The following is a 20,167-nucleotide window of genomic DNA, read 5'->3' as shown; positions in this document are numbered from 1 at the left end:
CCAAGGTTGAAGCAGCAGGAGAGAGGAAAAAGAAAAGTACAGATCGAGAGCAAATTAAGAAAAAAATGACAGCATCTTTTGCCGCAGCAGTTGCATGAAAATGTTTGCTCCACTGTCAGGTCCAAGCATAACATCTCCATGTTACAGCATTATGGTAATTACACTTATTCTGCTAAATGGAGCTATCACAATCAGTTACTTAGAGAGTGTTTGGTGATACTGGCTAGACGACTTCAACGCAGTGAGGCCATCCATCTTGGCTCTGGGTAATCAGAGAGAATAACTACCAAACAATACGAGTCATTGTGAACTTGTTGCTTTCCATCATCAGAAATGTGATATGGGACCGTATTTTATCAGAACTCAAAACATTACCCCTTTCCCAATTCAACCCACAAGTTAAAAAATCCTATACGTAAATTCATTGTGCTCAAACTCTCCTTGAGTTCAATAATTATTTCAAACATGGCAAAAAAACTTGATCATATTAGTCCATATCAATCAGTCAGCAGGACAGATTTATCAAGATTAGCGCTCAGAGGCAGTGTTTACTTAAATTCATGTGGTTGCCATATAGGGAGCTCACATTTGGCTGTCTCAATATTTACTCCATTCACTCTGGAGGTAAATTCCTTTCAGCACCACTCCAAAGCCAGAAAACTCTCCCACCTCTTCTCTCTCTCGCTCGCTCTCTCTTCCTCCTTTGCTCTCGCTCTCTTTCTCTGGCTCACTCTCTCTACCTCAGTTAAAGCTGGAACTGCAAAATAAACGCTTTGCCAGTTTCTGAGCGAGACCCAACATTCTCCAGTGAGGTTGAATTCCTCCAGCCCTCTGTATAGTCTGGGCTTCTTTCTCAGACGGAAGGGAATTCACTGTGGCAACCCAGGGCCTTCCTGGGGCTCCCAGCAGGTTTTAACAGAAAAGCCATTAACCAACAGAGTCCGGTATAATGGGCCCATATAAGCTGAGGACAGTCAGTCTGGTCCTGGTCCTGGTCCTTGTCCTAGTTCATTCAGTTCATTGCAGTCCAGGGTGCTCACTGCAGGGATAGGCCTGCTGTGGATTGGATGTTGTATTTAGGGTATGGGGAACTAATGCTTAGGAGCTGTAATATATCTTATCCTGGCCTCCTGAGAACCCACAGGTTGGGACTGTCTTCAGCACAGGCAAAAGGCCTGCTAATGCTCGCAGGATTACTATTGGTTAGTTACAGCACTGGTGGAAAAGTCAGCCGAACGTTGGAACGTTAGCTATACACAATAAGCCAAGTGTGTGTGCTCTGAATGCATCTAAACATTATGTGATGACTGCACCGATCCCCTTGTCCAAAGAATTTGCCCTATTGCATGAGCTGTCCTTAACAGGTTTTTAATGTCCTACTTATCTGAAGAAAATGAAACAAGGCCATAATCATCTACTCTCCTTCAGCTAGAGACAAACAGGGAGTTTATAACTGTCTAGGTACGTCCTGCAGACAACCAGAAGGTAATGTACACGATAACTAGACAAGACATGAAGCATTTAACTGCAAAAGCAGTAATAATATCAAGGAGATCAGATGTCATCACAATGGCTCAAACCTGTCAAATCAAACATTTTGCATTTACCACATAATACATCCTAAAGCATTGCCAAATTAATACAATGACAAACACATTTTTTTTAACTAGGCAAGTCAGTTAAGAACAAATTCTTATTTTCAATGACAGCCTAGGAACAGTGGTTAAACTGCCTGTTCAGGGGCAGAACAACAAATTTGTACCTTGTCAGCTTGGGGATTTGAACTTGCAACCTTCCAGTTACTAGCCCAACACTCTAACCACTAGGCTACCCTGCCGCCCTAACTTGATTTGCTTCGTTTTTGTGTTGTTCTTTTAAAACATCACCGCACGGCCTTAGGATATCTCTATTGTCTGATACAGAATACAACACTGAATCCATCACTGGGATAAATCCATTGCACAGTCGAAGGCCATAGTTGCACTTAGAGTCCAGACACATGGAGATCTCGTGATGCACCACACAATCCTCCATAAGCATTTAATCATCAACCCTAAACCATGCAGGTGTGATCTGCAGTGACTTGTAAATATTTATGTTTGAACACGTGCCATATTCTTTGTAATCCTGGAGTGCTTGCTATGAGACTATGGGAGTGGGAGAAAGGTATGGCTAATGTTGGCCAATGTGATTGTGGTTTCAAGAGGACCTTGATAAGGAAACGCAGATTACTCATGGAGGAAGGCCTTTCTGATGCCAACGATAAGTCTTTGAGAGCACAAAGGCTCAGGTGCAGTAGATGATATTGAAAGCAAACACTTACAAATGCTCACAAAGCAGGCACACACAGGCACACACACTCACGTACATGAAAGCAGGCACACACACTCCCTCCCTCTCTCTCTTACATCAGTTACCCTCTTACCCTGCTCCACATTATTATGTCTGCAGCACTGTGTCCTGGAGGCTACTTCATCCTCCCACAGACACAACCCACAGGACACTGCCCACAGGACACAGCCCACAGGACACAGCCCACAGTTCCAGTTCACTTCAATAGAGTGTTTTATTGAGGACACTGTAGACAGATAAAGTACCAGTCAAAGTTTAAACACACTTGTTCATTCCAATTCATTCATTTTTGTGTTATTTCATAGTTTTGATGCCTTCTCTATTATTCTACAATGTATAAAATGGTAAAAAGAAATGAAAAACCCTTGAATGAGTAGGTGTGTCCAAACTTTTGACTGGTACTTTATATAAATCAACCCTATTAGATGGATACACAGAAACACAACTATCATGCATGATCCTCTGTCTATACATGTGTCCCTGGAAGGCAAGCTTCCCAATGCACTTGAGTGTTCCTGTATCAGAGAGAGGACACGTGAACATTTTAGCATATTTATCAAATAAAAAAACGGAAATATCACATTTACATAAGTATTCAGACCCTTTACTCAGTACTTTGTTGAAGCGATTACATCCTCGGGTCTTCTTGGGTATGACGCTACAAGCTTGGCAAACCTGTATTTGGTGGTTTCTCCCATTCTTCTCTGCCAATCCTATCAAGCTCGGTCAGGGTGGATGGGAAGCATTGCTACACAGCTATATTCAGGTCTCTCCTGAAAATGTTCGATCAGGTTCAAGTCCGGCCTCTGGCTGGGCCACTCAAGGACATTCAGAGACTTGTCCTGAAGCGACTCCTGCATTGTCTTCACTGTATGCCTAGGGTCATTGTCTTGTTGGAAGGTGAACCTTTGCCCCAGTCTGAGGTCCTGAGCGCTCTGGATCAGGTTTTCACTAAGGATCTCTCTGACTTTACTCCGTTCATCTTTCCCTCGATTCTGACTGGTTTCCCAGTCCCTGCAGCTGAAAAACATCCTCACAGCATGATGCTGCTACCACCATGCTTCAACTTTGAGATGGTGCCAGGTTTCCTCCAGAAGTGACTCTGGCATTCAGACCAAAGAGAATCTTTGTTCCATCAGACCCGAGAATCTTGTTTCTCATGTTCTGAGAGTCCTTTAGGTTCCTTTTGGCAAACTCCAAGTGGGCTGTCATGTGCCTTTTACTGAGGGGTGGCATGGTATGGCCACTCTACCATAAAGGCCTGATTGGTGGAGCGCTGCAGAGATGGTTGTCCTTCTGGAAGGTTCTCCCATCTCCACAGAGGAACTCTGGAGCTCTGCCAGAGTGACCATCGGGTTCTTGGTCACCTCCCTGGCCAAGGCCCTTCTCCCCCAATTGCTCCGTTTGGGAGTGCGGCCGGCTCGCTGAAGAGTCTTGGTGGTTCCAAGCTTGGAGGAGACCACTGTGTTCTTTTTTTATACTTTCCGAATGCACATATGGTTTGAGGTAAAGTGACGACGCAACAGAATAGATACTAAGCAATAGCAGCTGCATATGTGTTGAGTCAAAAGGGGGTCAATGCAGATAGTCTGGGTAGCTATTTGGTTAAATACTTAGCAGTCTTACAGCTTGGGGGTAGAAGCTGTTCAGGGTGCTTTTGGTGGTCGAATGCCAAGCAGTTGCCATACCAAGCGGTGATGCAGCCAGTTAAGATGTTCTCAGTGGTGCAGCTATAGACATTTTTGAGGATCTGAGGGCCCATGCCAAATCTTTTCAGCCTCCTGAAGGGGAGGAGGTGTTGTCGTGCCTTCTTTCACGACTGTATTGGTGTGTATAAACGTATAAACGTTGAGCTGTAGTCAATGAACAAAATTCTCACATAGGTGTTTTTCTTATCCAGGTGGGAGAGGGCAGTGTGGAGTGCAAAAAATATTGCATCATCTGTGGATCTGTTGGGGCGGTATGCGAATTGGAGTGGGTCCATTGTGTCTGGGATGATGATGATGTGACCAGCCTTTCAAAGCAATTCATGGCTACAGATGTAAGTGCTACAGGGTGATATTCATTTAGACAGGTTCCCTTGACGTTCTTGGGCACAGGGACTACATCGTTCTGCTTGAAACAAATAGGTATTAAAGACAGGGTTAGGGAGAGGTTAAAAATGTCAGTGAAGACACTTGCCAGATGATCATCGCAAACTTTGAGTACGCGTCCTGGTAATCTATCTGGCCCCGCAACCCTGTAAATGTTAACCTGTTTAAAGGCCTTACTCACATCGGCTGCGGAGAGCGAGATCACACAGTCATCTGGAACAGCTGTTGCTCTCATGCATGATTAAGTGTTGCTTGCCTCAATGTAAGCTTAGAAGGCATTTAGCTCATCTGGTAAGCTCTCGTCACTGGGCAGCTCGCGACTGGGCTTCCCTTTTTCCCTTTAAAATCACACTACAGGTTCAACCAAAGTGTTTATGCTGTATAGGAGGTGTTAGCGGAGTAAAAAATGACAGAAGCTGTTCCATCATATATTGACACAAATCCACATCTATCCTGAAAACACAGTGGAAACATTCTGAATGAATCTGCAGTTCTGTTTTCCTTTACCTGCAATTGATTGGATTGAGTTCTAACACTACAAATACTCCATATTTACAGTGAACATTTCTTGTTACTTTTGCCAACCCTTCTGTGATCTGTTCCATTCAACATTTAACAAGACCTTTCATGACATTTTGAAAGCTGAATATATCTACACTGTAAACTGAACTATGCCCCTTCTAAAGTATTCAGAAGTACTGATAGACCTTTCAGTGTGCAATGTGATTCACTGTACACAAAGGTGTTTACACTGCGACTGTTACATCCTATGTCAATTTCTGCAGAACTATCTAGATCGTTAGTTTTATTGGAATTCCAGTTGCTCTTCTACACTATACAGTGGGGCAAAAAAGTATTTGGTCAGCCACCAATTGTGCAAGTTCTCCCACTTAAAAAGATGAGAGAGGCCAACTATGACAGACAAAATGAGGGAAAAAAATCCAGAAAATCACATTGTAGGATCTTTTATGAATTTATTTGCAAATTATGGTGGAAAATAAGTATTTGGTCACCTACAAGCAAGATTTCTGGCTCTCACAGACCTGTAACCTCTTCTTTAAGAGGCTCCTCTGTCCTCCACTCGTTTTCTGTATTAATGGCACCTGTTTGAACTTGTTATCAGTATAAAAGACACCTGTCCACAACCGGTAAACCACAACCAATGGACATTGTAACAATAATGTAAAGTTTGTGCAGAATGGAAACCAAATGGGACACTTATACAAGTACTAATCAGTGGGAATAGGGGACAGGTGTGTGTAATGAAAGTTCCGGAGGGATCTGTGACAGATCCCCCCCCCCCACGACACTGGCCTTGAGGATGATCACAGGAACGCAGTGCGGGTCTATCAGGACCTGATGCAGCTGTCGAAGTTGCGTCATCGTCAGACGGGCCAGTTGCCACTGCCAAAGTTGCAGCGGCGTCGGATGACCAGTAACAGTGGCATCGGATGGACCGGTTGTGACGGTGTCGGACAGGCCAGTTGTAGTTGCTGAGGTTGCGTCATCGGACGGACCCGTTGTGGCAACGTCGGACGACCCAGTTGCAACTCCCGGAGTTGCTGTGGCGCCGGACGGACCAGTCGCAGCATTGTCGGATGGGCCATTCCCGCTGTCTCCCTTAATGGTCCATTATTTTGTCACGTTGTTATAAATGATTCGGGAGACAGGCGCAGGAATGCGTAACAGTTTTTTTTTATTAAGCCCCTGAAAAGGCACGGGGAAAGTCCAAACAAACACGTAACAAAACACAGGGTAGAAACACAAAACAAAAAAGCGAGGAGTACCTCGAATAAATAACACACGCGCACAATGATTAACACACGGGACGAGACCTGTAATCATCTGCACAATCCACAATGGCACGAAAGCTAAAACACACAGCACAGATACTCACACGCACCAACGGACATTGTAACAATAAACGACCGCCCAATGGAAACCAAATGGGACACTTATACAAGTACTAATCAGTGGGAATAGGGGACAGGTGTGCGTAATGAAAGTTCCGGAGGGATCCGTGATAATGAGATGTTCGAGGAGCAGGTGCCCACGTGCTATTAGTCATGTAGTGTATCTTTGATGCACATGTCACAGTTATAAAGTCCTAGCCCCAAATAAAGGTATTTTATGATAATATAACTCTTGTGCATACATTGCTACTTACAATACTTTCCACTCTACCCATGTTTCTATGAAGTTAACTAGCTCAACAGATCCCAGGAGATTGCACTGATCCCCTTATAAAAACCACAGTGGCAAACAACAAAATGGTTTTACTGCTGGCTTTGAGGAGTCGAATATCAGATAAAACTGCTGTCAGCAGACTGTAGTCTGTTAAAAGGTCAAACGGAGGTTTAAAAAACATTGTTCTCTTCAGAAGGACCACTTTAAAAGAATACTCGGCAGGCCTTCATGTGAGTTCTTATCTAAAATGTATCAAGTGTTTGGGAGCAGAAGGATTTCTCATCATGAGAATACAGGTGTGCCAAGACCAAGTTCACTGATGAAATGTAAGATCTGTGTGGACTGGCTAATGAATAATAATCTGTGGGCAGGCCTTAGGTGTAGATTCAATCAGATCAAGCGTTAACCGGCGATGGTAAACATTCGCATAGCTGATGTTTTGGCGGTGTTGGAGGTGTAACTGCATTGGAGCTGTCAAATCAGAGACTAGCGGCTCTTGATTATTGTCACGAAGCCACACCCATCATACTCGAGTTAGCAGTTCCGAATGAAAAAGGTCGGCAAACAATCAAATCAAACAATCAATCAAATTGAAAATCGTTAAATGAAATAATGATTTTTATCAGCCTAATCGAGGTATAGATTATCACTCACATTCCAGTGTGCTAACTTGTAAACAAGGCTGCATGTGATTTCTCTTAATGTGTGCAGCCAATGGTAATGCCCGCTTTAGGTGTAATACCAGGAGTCGTTTGTGGTTCCCTTTCAGTCGATCATTTGGTTTAACATACTATTGGGAGTCACCTGAAGACAATTAAAAAGCGTGGAGATTAAACCAATGCCCAAACGGGCCAACGAATGCAAAGCTGTAACGACCGTTGGTGGAAGAAGGTGAGGACCAAGATGCAGCGTGGTAAATGTTCATCAACTGAACACTAAATGCAACAACCGAAACAGCTCCGTCAGGTGCAAAACACACTAAACAGAAAATAACTACCCACAACCCATAGTGGGAAAACAGGCTGCCTAAGTATGCTTCTCAATCAGAGACAACGATAGACAGCTGTCCCTGATTGAGAACCATACCCGGCCAAAAACAAATAAATACAAAAACATAGAAAAAGGAACATAGAACACCCACCCTAGTCATACCCTGGCCTAACCAAAATAGAGAACAAAAAGCCTCTCTATGGCCAGGGCGTGACAAAAGCCTGCCTTAGGAAACCTTGCCTTCCTGGTTATAACACCGGGGCTCGCATTAATTTCCTCAATTCTTCACTCACCTGAAAGAGACCATGTCACGCATTTTACAAACTTTTCAAGCACACAAAGACTACTGGATTTGGAGAGAGTACTTGTCCTTGCAGATTTTGCAAGTTTTGGATCTTTGTATCGTTTTTTTATGTTTGCTCAAAGCTAACTATCTTCTGCTTTGCTTGTGCAGCTAATGCTTCCTTGTTTGGGTAGGATTTGTGTTTGCTAAAAGCCTACCACTTCTGCTCTGCTTGTGTAGTAAGATTGCTAGTGGTAAGAGTAAGTTCAAAAAGGGTACCCAGATGGATTTGAACCTCCGACAGTGCCTTAAGGCATGTGGTTTCACAATGAAAATTAAAGATACTCACAAGTGCTGTACGTTTTGCCTGGTGTGGAAACATGCTCAGGCTGCCTTGGCTCGGACTAGTTTGTGTGACCGTTGTCACCGGCTGAGTTCAGGCTCTTTTGTTAGCGGACTTCTTAGGAATATTGGAATTACTGAAGAAGGCCCTCTCTGTCATGGGGGACTGGGGTTCAATTCCCTGACGGGAATCCCAGCCAAGCCATGGCTAGCTGGCTGGGTTCTTTACTTCCCTGAAGGTGTTCGGGAATCGCATTCTGGAAAGGATGTGGTGTCTCTGAATGGTTCTGGTTTTTTTTTTGGAGAAAGAGATGGATGAGCTAGCTCCTGCAGCTTCATGTCTCTGCCATGGATATTGCATTGGGCTGCAGATTAGCGGCGTGGCAGTATGGCTCTCCTTCGCAACGGGGGTAGCAGAGGTTGGGGAAGGTTTTACCACCTGGGATGACTGTGGTAAAGCGTTGCTTAACTTTCTTTTTTTGCATGAATGTGGTACTGTTTTAGAGTGAACTCATCTGACTTGCATTCCGTTATGGGAAGAGAGTTTGTCACCTGGTTTTGCAGGCTAACAGAGAGGCTAATCCTAGTCTGTCGCTCCTGAATGGACCAGTGTCATCTCTGGTTGACTTTGTCACAAATAATCTATCGGAGGAGGGGGAACGTGTTTTGGGAAAGCCAATTTTGCAGAAGGAGTGTTTGGATCAGCTATGGTCCATGCAGTTCTGTTCAGAGGATAAGCAAAAGCAGAAAGTAGCAGTGCTTTCTTGCTGCATTTACGTCATGTTGGGAACTTGTGCAATATGACCTTCCTTCTGGGAAAATGCACGTGAACGACCGTCCTACTCTGGTTTATGGCTCGTAGACTCTATGGTGGCAGAAGCAGCATTGGCACAGAGGAGGGTCGCATTCAGGCTCTGTCTGGCACGGTTTCAGCTGGGGCACTCCATGCCTTTTTCGCATGTGCCTACAGATACTGTGTTCTGATGGCCTCTATGATAGCTGTTGTTTCTCTGAGACTTCTGTTGATGCATCTGTTCCAGCGCTGTGTGATAGCTACGCGCTTGGACACATCTCGCCATTGCCATCGGTTGGCTGAAATTGACGGCTAGAGGTTTCCACTCTAACTTGATTATGACTATATACTCGCTGCGAGTCTCCTCTACGAGAGGGTTGTATACATACATATGAATGGCACGCTTTTAAGGGTTGGTGTCAGATTTCCGGAGTTTCTCCTTTTCAGAGTTCTTTGGTGGATATTTTGATGTTCTTGCAATATATTTTTTAGCAGGGCTTTTCTTTTTCTACATTGAAAGTGTACGTGGTAGCTATCGCAACGTGTCATGTAGGGACTGACGGCTCTCATCCTTTGGTGGTGTGGTTCCTGAAAGACATGCGGTGGCTCAGACCAGTGTCTAAGCCTATGGCACCGACCTGGCACCTGGCTTTGGTCCTGGATGCTCCGTGTGAGCCTCCTTCTGAAACTTTGGAGTCCGTGGACCAAGAGGTTCTTTCCTACAAGACTGCCCTGCTCATGGCCTTTTGGCTTCGGCCAAGCGTGTTGGTTCAATCTCCACACGCTATCAGTACACCCTTCCTGTTTGTAGTCGGCGCCTGGTGACTCCAAGGTGGTGTTATGTCCTACTGCAGATTTTTCTCCTAAGACTATGCCAATATACTAAAGGGTTCTAGTGTTTGAGCTGTTCCCTGTCTCACCTCCTCCGTTTGCTTTCAGTGAACAACGGAGGTTGCATGGCATGTGTCCGATGTGCGCTTTACGCAGGTACTGTATATGAATAGGACAAAGCATTTCCACAGTGTGACTGTTTTGCTATTAAAGCTCGGGGTAGGGCACTTTCTGAGCAGTGTCTTTCTCATTAGATTGTGGAGGCTATCTCTCTGGCATGTGACATCAAAGGACAGGGGTTGCCTAGCGGTGTGTGTGTTCACTCCACTATGGGTGTGGCGGCTTCTTGGGCATTGTTCAGGGGCATGCGGATTGGCGCTATCTGTGCACCCCCCCCCCCAATGCTTTTGTCAGGTTTCATCACTTGGACGTAACTGCTCCCAGTGTGACTCATAGTGTTCTTATGGCTGGGTTTGGGAGCGGGTGTTAGGCAGCGTGCAGGTTGCACATTTATCCGGGTTACCACAGTTCCCTTGTGGGATTGAGCCTTGGGCTGCCGTTGCAGCGTGCAAGTCACAGTTTCCAGGTTACTGTAGGTATTTTGTCGGTATGAGAAGTGCACGTGTGTGCTTTACCAAGTCACAGGTGTTCTGTTGTTTTGGACTTATGGTTCCTTGTACGATTTCTGACATTTCAGGCTCGCAAGGTAAATATTGTTCTTGGAACCGTGGGGTCTAAGGACTTGGGCTGTTGTGGCAGTGTTTCAGTGTGCATAGCCAAGTTGAAGCATGTTCTGGTTCCCTATATGGTGCTCTGACAGTTCAGGCTTCTCAGGTAAGTATTAGGGAAAAAGGTGGCTTCTGTAACCCCTTTTTTTTGGAGCCATTGGAACCTGTGTGTGCTTGGGCTGCCGTGGGCTTCCTAGTTTGGTACCCTATGAGCCAGCTTGGGACGTAGTTGTAGGACCCCATAGTATGTTATACCAAGTGACTGACTGAAAGGGTACGAACAGTTATGAATATAACCAGCGCCATCAGGGGATTTGGACTCGCTGAAGAGCGGTACTGAATTGAGGAAAACAATACATGCACTGGTGTTCTAATCAGGAAGGCAGAGTTTCCTGGTACCCTCTGAGGGCAGGATTTTTAAGTAATTAATTTGCATTTTATTGCATGACATAAGTATTCGATCACCTACCAACCAGTAAGAATTCCGGCTCTCACAGACCTGTTAGTTTTTCTTTAAGAAGCCCTCCTGTTCTCCACTCATTACCTGTATTAACTGCACCTGTTTGAACTCGTTACCTGTATAAAAGAAACCTGTCCACACACTCAATCAAACAGACTCCAACCTCTCCACAATGGCCAAGACCCGAGAGCTGTGTAAGGACATCAGGGATAAAATTGTAGACCTGCACAAGGCTGGGATGGGCTGCAGGACAATAGGCAAGCAGCTTGGTGAGAAGGCAACAACTGTTGGCGCAATTATTAGAAAATGGAAGAAGTTCAAGATGACGGTCAATCACCCTCGGTCTGGGGATCCATGCAAGATCTCACCTCGTGGGGCATCAATGATCATGAGGAAGGTGAGGGATCAGCCCAGAACTACACGGCAGGACCTCGTCAATGACCAGAAGAGAGCTGGGACCACAGTCTCAAAGAAAACCATTAGTAACACACTACGCCGTCATGGATTAAAATCCTGCAGCGCACGCAAGGTCCCCCTACTCAAGCCAGCGCATGTCCAGGCCCGTCTGAAGTTTGCCAATGACCATCTGGATGAACCAGAGGAGGAATGGGAGAAGGTCATGTGGTCTGATGAGACAAAAATAGAGCTTTTTGGTCTAAACTCCACTCGCCGTGTTTGGAGGAAGAAGAAGGATGAGTACAACCCCAAGAACACCATCCCAACCGTGAAGCATGGAGGTGGAAACATCATTCTTTGGGGATGCTTTTCTGCCAAGGGGACAGGACAACTGCACTGTATTGAGGGGAGGATGGATGGGGCCAAGAGCATTGAAGATGGGTCGTGGCTGGGTCTTCCAGCATGACAATGACCCGAAACACACAGCTAGGGCAACCAAGGAGTGGCTCCGTAAGAAGCATCTCAAGGTCCTGGAGTGGCCTAGCCAATCTCCAGACCTAAACCCAATAGAACATCTTTGGAGGGAGCTGAAAGTTTGTATTGCCCAGCGACAGCCCCGAAACCTGAAGGATCTGGAGAAGGTCTGTATGGAGGAGTGGGCCAAAATCCCTGCTGCAGTGTGTGCAAACCTGGTCAAGAACTACAGCAAATGTATGATCTCTGTAATTGCAAACAAAGGTTTCTGTACCAAATATTAAGTTCTGCTTTTCTGATGTATCAAATACTTATGTCATGCAATAACATTTTTGTTTTAGATTCCGTCTCTCACAGTTGAAGTGTAACTATGATAAAAATTACGGACCTCTACATGCTTTGTAAGTAGGGAAACCTGCAAAATCGGCAGCGTATCAAACACTTGTTCTCCCCACTGTATATCCATACCTGTATGATTTCACAGCTTTTACGTAGTTCCACCTCCGACACCGTCAAAACAACCACTATGCGGATGTCAGCTAAAGTGGATCTGATTGAATAGAGCCCTTACTCTATGTACGTTTCTCAATAGATTAACGAAACGAGTCTCATAAGTGATCCATAATCAGACTTTCCAATTACAAAAATGAATACCTCTGACAGTAGGACAAGGCTGTGTAAAAGTCCTGACAAAAACCTGTCTCGTCTTGAGGCTCTCCACACCCACATCTCTCTGACCAGTGAACTTGACCTCAACAGAGGGAAAGCAGCCCAAAAATGGCCGAGCCTCATTTCAGCTTCGCTATCTGCCAGCATAAAAATCACACAACAGATCTGAGGAGAACATCTGCATTCCACAGAACCTTTCAGTTAGGGAAAGCCTTCCCATTCACAAACTATCAGGCCACATATCAATATTTCCTCGACAAAAACACTACTGATGTGAATGGCCTTTGACAATGAACTTCCGACTGACACAGGGATGTTCAGCAATTATATTGTAATATCCTTCAACATAGCTGAAAACATACCTACCTGAAGGGCAGCCAACAACACTATGCACATGGGCTGATTCAGAAGAAAAAAAAGATTTGGACCTACGCCTATATTTTCTGCACAATGTTGAATCAAGAACCATGTCAATCATCTGTAATGTCTATGTCACATAGACTCCAGTCTACACAACAAGTTCCTAAAAAATTGGTGTGTTTGCTTGAGCCTAAAATGTAATTTGACCAGAAACCTTTTACAGTTTGGTGTTTGCTAATAGACCTTTTACACCTCATTAAAAAGAGCTTTGGCTCACGACTGGTTGAATGACCCCCTATCTTCTTTGTTGTTTTTGAGTAAGTCAACACTAAATAGCCACCGTCAGAGTGTGCCCTAAAACTGACCCTGGAGCATAATTTATCCCCACGGGTGTATTTACCCAGAGCTAATGACAGATCTGAGTACAGATGAAACAGTACATACGAGATACCAAGAGACCAGAGCTTTTTTCACCTGGGAGGTAGGCTACACCACTGGACATCTACAGTTCAGTAACTGAACATTTGAAAAGGATAGTTTTGAAAGACGACTTTTGAAAAAGGAAAATAGCTGAGTATTGCTTTTTTAAGGGTTGCCACAGTGGGATGTGTTCAAGTATTAGTGAACTGTAATTACTCTTCAGTTGTTTTATGTGTTTGAGTCAGACTGTCTCACATTCCGAGTGGTTGCTATTATCTAGGGGGCGAATCCTGACTTGAGAAATGTGTAAAATGTGCACTGACGTCCATGGGAGATTTTAGTTTTAATTGTGCACACATTTCTCGAGTTAGAATTCAGCTCTATCACAGAAACGTTTTCATTGTGGTTTCTAAAGCATTCCCAATACATAACATGAATATTTTGTTTTTAAGAAAAAGTTGGGGTTTCATTACTCTTCAGATGCCCAAGGATTTCCATGGTGATATATATATATAAAAGCCCAAGAATGTTGTGCACAAGTCAATCAGTCTTGGGAAAGTCTTGATATATGACTGTCTTTAGCTCTGACTCCCCAGTGATGGCATCATTCTCCATCTGTTTTGCTTTAGAGGAAATATTATGTTATGATGAGAAACTGGTTTAGCATGTGTTGCAATTGAAGGTTGTTGATGCAGTCGACTTGGACAGCCAAATCCTAGATTAGTTATTGTGGTTTCGTCCTGGCCGAGGGAGAGAGATGTGATGTGTCACTAAATTAAATCCATTGCCCACCTCTGACTCACTAAATCTACAGTAAGACACCTACCATTCCTGGGGGGAAATGAATTTCAAGCAGTGACACAGGAAAATGTTCAGGTTTTTATTAAACAGCCAGTTATGAGAAACCCTTCAGCAGTATGGGGTATGACTTTGCAATAACCATACCGTTATATGGTTATACTGTTTCTACTTGCTAGTAGGAAGGGCCAAAACACAATAAACTTAAGAACATGGATAGTCAATATTCAGGAATCCATTGACAGTAATCCAACATAATGTAGCACTTTATGACTATTCCCAGCGGTTGTTGCATGACTCTGGTCTGTGTTGAGCTGCAGCAGGAGGCTGATAGAGCCCAGGGAGATAAGAGTTTAGTCGTAGAGACTGGTAGTGCTGCTGTCTTCAGTTCCTCTAGTCATGGCCAACGAGAACACATTATAGCCCAGCGCTGGGCTGTTCTGATCTGTACCTCCTACACTCACGTACACCACAACGTTCCAACGTTCTTTATCAGCTCAGCTGCTCTGGGGAGGTATGCTCAATCACACACACACACACACACACACACACACACACATGTATGGAGTCAGTATGGGGATTTACTAGTTCATAAACAACTACTTAACTGAGACTACACAGTAAGCCAGTGTCCTTCCCGCATTCGTCTACATGTAACACAGTGACCCCAAACATTAGGGGTCTATATAGTCACAAGGCTACCATGTTATTCCCACTGTAGATCAAAGAGGACAAACAGGCCCCTTTCAAACAGGTTGTTCTCCACAGATCATACATCACTACACTGTTTGTACGTTATGACCACACCCTTAAGAGCAGTGTGTGTGTGTGTGTGTGTGTGTGTGTGTGTGTGTGTGTGCGTGTGCATGTGTGTGTGTGTGTGTGTGTGTGTGTGTGTGTGCATGTGTGTGTATCTAGAAGTTCCTGCTGGGCTTCCTGGATAGAAATGTAATCGGTGGTGTTGTGATTGTGAGCGCTCTGTAAATATGTATCTACCACACCAGTGACTCACTGGATAAACAAGAGAGAGAGGCTGTTTTTTTACCCTGCATGGTTCCCATCAAGCTCTTTGAAGGAATGTGATTGTAGATGGTGAAATATGTCTCAGCAGCTTATGCTTGTTTTAGTTCCGGATCCTTCTCTTTTTTTTCTAGTCTAAAATTGGTTGTACATGTGAATGAGAACCAAAACAGTCTCCTGGTAACCAGGTAACACAGAAACAAGTTAGACATTTATCACCTCCGGTGACGGAGGACCTTTTTATTGATTGTTTTACTACGTGACGGACCATTAATGCCTTTGTTATCACCTATGCACTTCAACTGAGATAAGATTGTCTTAAGGGACAGCCATCTAATAAAAGTACATTTAGTTAAAGATCTACAAAACTCGGACTGACTAACTGTACAGCAGTTGGCAACGGTTCAGAATGTTTATTTCTAAAGTGTTTGATTTCATTTCAACTTTTGTCACAGTTAGAAAACACCAGAAAGTCTCCATCTGAATCCTCTCTTTATTCTAGCGTTTGTTGACCCTTGAATGACTCCCTTAGCTCAGTCAGAGAACAGTTTGTCAATGTCTCTGGTAAGGAGGACTATATCTCAGGGATGGCCTCAGTCTGATCTCATCTCTCCAACACTCCAGCATGCTGTAAGTGTTCAACATACATCTTGCCAATTCAGATGTGCAGTCCTAAGTCTAGAGTTGAACGGTCCAAAACCAACCCTGGTTTGCCATAGTCAAAGCTCTACAGTCAATAGTCTCGCCAAGCACCCAAAAGAGAGGACCACTGGAGAAAGAAGTGAAGAGAGAGAATCAAGTAGTAGCAGAGGTCTATTAAAAGAAAAGGTTTAAGTTGGAAGGAGTGGGAGTTACCTATCTACAACTGTCTTATCAGAGCTGCCAGGCTCCCTGCACAGTGTCTGTGTGTTAATTCAACCTGAAGTCTGGAAGCGGTTCTGCTCGGCTGCTCTGGAATGGGCTCAGTGCTTCAGCCCTTAGCCTGTAACCTGGCATGACATCCCCAGCCCCAGGCCTAGTGATGGAGCGGTTCTCCACAGCCATTTCACATGGGAACAGACCATGCAGGCCACAGCAGTCTTATTCACTCTACAGGACAGGTGCCAAGCAGTAACATAACATCACAGCTGAGCACAGGAAACTGACAAGTAATATGTGCTCATAGGCTGACTGATAGGGATGGCCCTGGGTTAAATGGTACAGCTCAGTGAATACTGTTCATGTGAGTCAGTGAACTGGTGTTGTGCTTAAATGATCCGAGTTGGTGGAATGTTGTTATCATATTAGTGTCAGATCGGGGGCTTTGTTTTCGGCTGGCTTTAAGGCCGCGCTATTGCCAAGCGTACATTAGTTAGCAATTTCATCATGTAAAAGCTGGAGCACTGGCATTATCAAGCACTAACGCCAGGTTCAACCATTTACCTGTCTAATATCAGCTCGCTTGCACTCAGATGGGAGGGGTGGAAATATTTGAGGTGTGTAATTAAAAACATGTGTGCTCATTTCAGGGATGGAACAAGAATAGCCTAATGTGCTTTAGGTGCCCGTATACTTCGCATTTAGAAACAAAATTATATATATATATATATATATATATATATATATAGGTTTTCCCATTTTGTTATATTAAGGCTTTTTTTGTCCTGCCCAATGCAATCGTGATGTAGTCAAGTATAAAGGGTTTGGCTCCTGAGACCGCTTGGAAATAAATCTTAATCATCAAAATTGTATTAAAATATAAAGTTTAAGAGTAAAACAGTGAGCCGACATTCCCTTTTTAATCTATGCATTGTAGGCAGGCCCACATTCATTTAGCCATACAGGTCCCGTTTTGGTTGTGCGTTAAAAAAAAAAACTCCATGATGTAGGCTGTATGTCCATCATGGAACGAGAGATGAGAACCTCGGTGAATACCAGTGAACCTCATATTTAGAAGTTCTGTAACCTGGAACAGCTGCTTGTTTTCCGTTGCATATGTTCAAAACCCAAGACCTCCCTTAGGGCCTACTATTAAGACTGGTTCAACAGCAGTGACGGTCTTTTTTATCCTGGACATTTTATGACTACTTGTTTGTTGTTGTTGTTGATTTTTTAAACAGATTGGTTATAATAAAATGAAACGAAAAACTAGCAATCTTATTAGAATGATTCACTGTTCTGGTTTTTATGTTTACAACGTTTGCGGCGCGCTTGCAATGCATCTTCTGGAGATGTGTGAATGCTAGGTGTAAGATGGTTCTGATTATGTTCATAAAACATAGGCCTATTGTGGAGGAGGATAGCGGAGAGTGGACATTCTCCCTTCCTCTTTGTATTGGATCTTTGTCCAGCTACTGTGAAAAGTACTCAGAAAAGATATAGCCCTGAACATATAGCGCTACTGCCTGACCCTTAGATTATTGCATTATTACAAAATGCCACTGGACTGGACCACAGTTGTTAACATATATTTCATTTGTACCATTCAGATGTACTGTATTTCTCTATGTACAGTATATAAACTCTTCAAAAAAAGAAACTTCCTCTCACTGTCAACTGCATTTATTTTCAGCAAACTTAACATGTGTAAATATTTCTATGAACATAACAAGATTCAACAACTGAGACAAAAACTGAACAAGTTCCACAGACATGTGACGAACAGAATATGGAATAATGTGTCACTGAACAAAGGTGGTGGTCAAATCAAAAGTAACAATCAGTATCTGGTGTGGCCACCAGCTGCAATAAGTACTGTAGTGCATCTTCTCCTCATTGACTGCACCAGATTTGCCAGTTCTTGTAGCGCTGTCTTAGGCGTCTCACAATTCAGACATTGCAATTTGTTGCCATGGCCACATCTGCAGTCCTCATGCCTCCTTGCAGCATGCCTAAGGCACATTCACACAGATGAGCAGGGACCCTGGGCATCTTTCTTTTGGTGTTTTTAAGAGTCAGTAGAAAGGCCTCTTTAGTGTCCTAAGTTTTCATAACTGTGACCTTAATTGCCTACCGTCTGTAAGCTGTTAGGGTCTTAACGACCGTTCCACAGGTGCATGTTCTTTCATTGTTTATGGTTCATTGAACAAGCATGGGAAACAGTATTTAAACCCTTCAGAATGAAGATCTGTGAAATTATTTGGATTTTTAAGAATTATCTTTGAAAGACATGGTCCTAAAAAAGGGCCGTTTCTTTTTTTGCTGAGTTTAGATCTACACACCCACAGCACTAACTGGGGTCGAACTGAAATCACTCCACCTTTGTGCAGGACAATGGCCAAGTTCAGGTGGAAGAGGTCCTGTTCAGGTAAAGGTGTTTGAACCAGCTCTAAGGCCTTTTTTTCTGCACACACAAAAGGCTTTGTTCTGTTCGCATAGCCAAGATGAACATCCTTATCTTCTCTACTCTAGTTTCTTCGGCCACAGCGTGTCAATATTGACAGGCCACGTGGACCGTACAGTAATCCTTCTCCCAATAGGACCTGAGTGGCGTTGCACAACTCTACAAACCCATCAATCAACTAGATTTATACTGAACAAAATATAAACGCAACATGTGTTGGTCCCATGTTTCATGAGCTGAAATAAAAGATCCCAGAAAATGCTCCATATACACAAAAAGCTTATGTCTTTCAAATTTTGTGCACAAACTTGTTTACTGTACATCCCTGTTAGTTAGAATTTCTCATTTACCAAGATAATCCATCCACCTGACAGGTGTGGCATACCAAGAAGCTGATTAAACAGCACGATCATTATACAGATGCACCTTGTGCTGTGGACAATAAAAGGCCACTCTAAATGTGCAGTTTTGTCACACAACGCAATGCCACAGATGTCTCAAGTTTTGAGGGAGTGTGAAATGGACATGCTGACTGCAGGAATGTCCACCAGAGCTGTTACTGGAGAATTGAATGTTTTCAAACATTTCTCTATCATAGGCTGCCTCCAACATCGTTTTAGAAAATTTGGCAGTACGTCCAACTGACCCCACAACCGCAGACCACGTGTAACCACACCATCCCATGGATCTCCTTATCTGGCTACTTCACCTGCGGGATGGTCTGAGACTAGCCACCTGGTCAGTGGATGCAACTGTGAGTTTGCACAACCAAAGAATTTCTGGACAAACTGTCAGAACGTCTGAAGGAAGCTCATCTACGTGCTTGTCATCCTCACCAGGGTCTTGACCTGACTGCAGTTTGGCATCGTAAATGACTTCAGTGGGCAAATGAGCATCTTCGTTGGCCACTGGCATGCTGTAGAAGTGTCCTCTTTATGGCTGAATTGCGGTTTCAACTGTACCTACACTGATGGCAGACAGCGTACAATTTCATTTTAGCGATGGCAATTAGGATACAATGACGATATCCTGAGGCCCATTGTTGTGCCATTTAATTGCCGCCATCACCTCACATTTCAGCATGAGACTGCAGGGCTGCATATCGCAAGGATCTCTACACATTTCCTGGAAGCTGAAAATGTCCCAGTTCTTCCATGGCCTACATACTTACCAGACATGTCACCCATTGAGCATGTTTGGGATGCTCCGGATCGACGTGTATGACAGAGTGTTTCAGTTCCCACCAATATCCAGCAGCTTCACACAGGCACTGAAGAGGAGTGGGACAACATTCCACAGGCCACAATCATCAGCCTGATCAACTCTATGCAATGGAGATGTGTTGCACTGCGTGAGGCAAATGGTCACACCAGATATTGACTGGTTTTCTGATCCACGCCCCAAATTTTTTTTAAGGGATATGTGATCAACAGATGCATATCTGTATACCCAGTTATCTGAAATACATAGATCAGAGCCTAATGCATGTATTTAAATTCACCGATTTCCAAATATTGTGGCAGATGGCAGGGAGAGGTAGGGGGAGTGGTTATTGAAGGGGAGATATCTTGCAGCCTGCTGGCTCGACCCCCGAGCCTTATATGGATTTCCTGCCCCAACGAGGCGAGGCTGTGGGTCAATAAGCCAGG

The sequence above is a fragment of the Oncorhynchus masou genome, chromosome 24 (assembly GCF_036934945.1).
Source record: "Oncorhynchus masou masou isolate Uvic2021 chromosome 24, UVic_Omas_1.1, whole genome shotgun sequence".
In the NCBI taxonomy this organism is placed as follows: domain Eukaryota; kingdom Metazoa; phylum Chordata; class Actinopteri; order Salmoniformes; family Salmonidae; genus Oncorhynchus; species Oncorhynchus masou.
Note: the sequence above shows the minus strand (reverse complement) of the source record.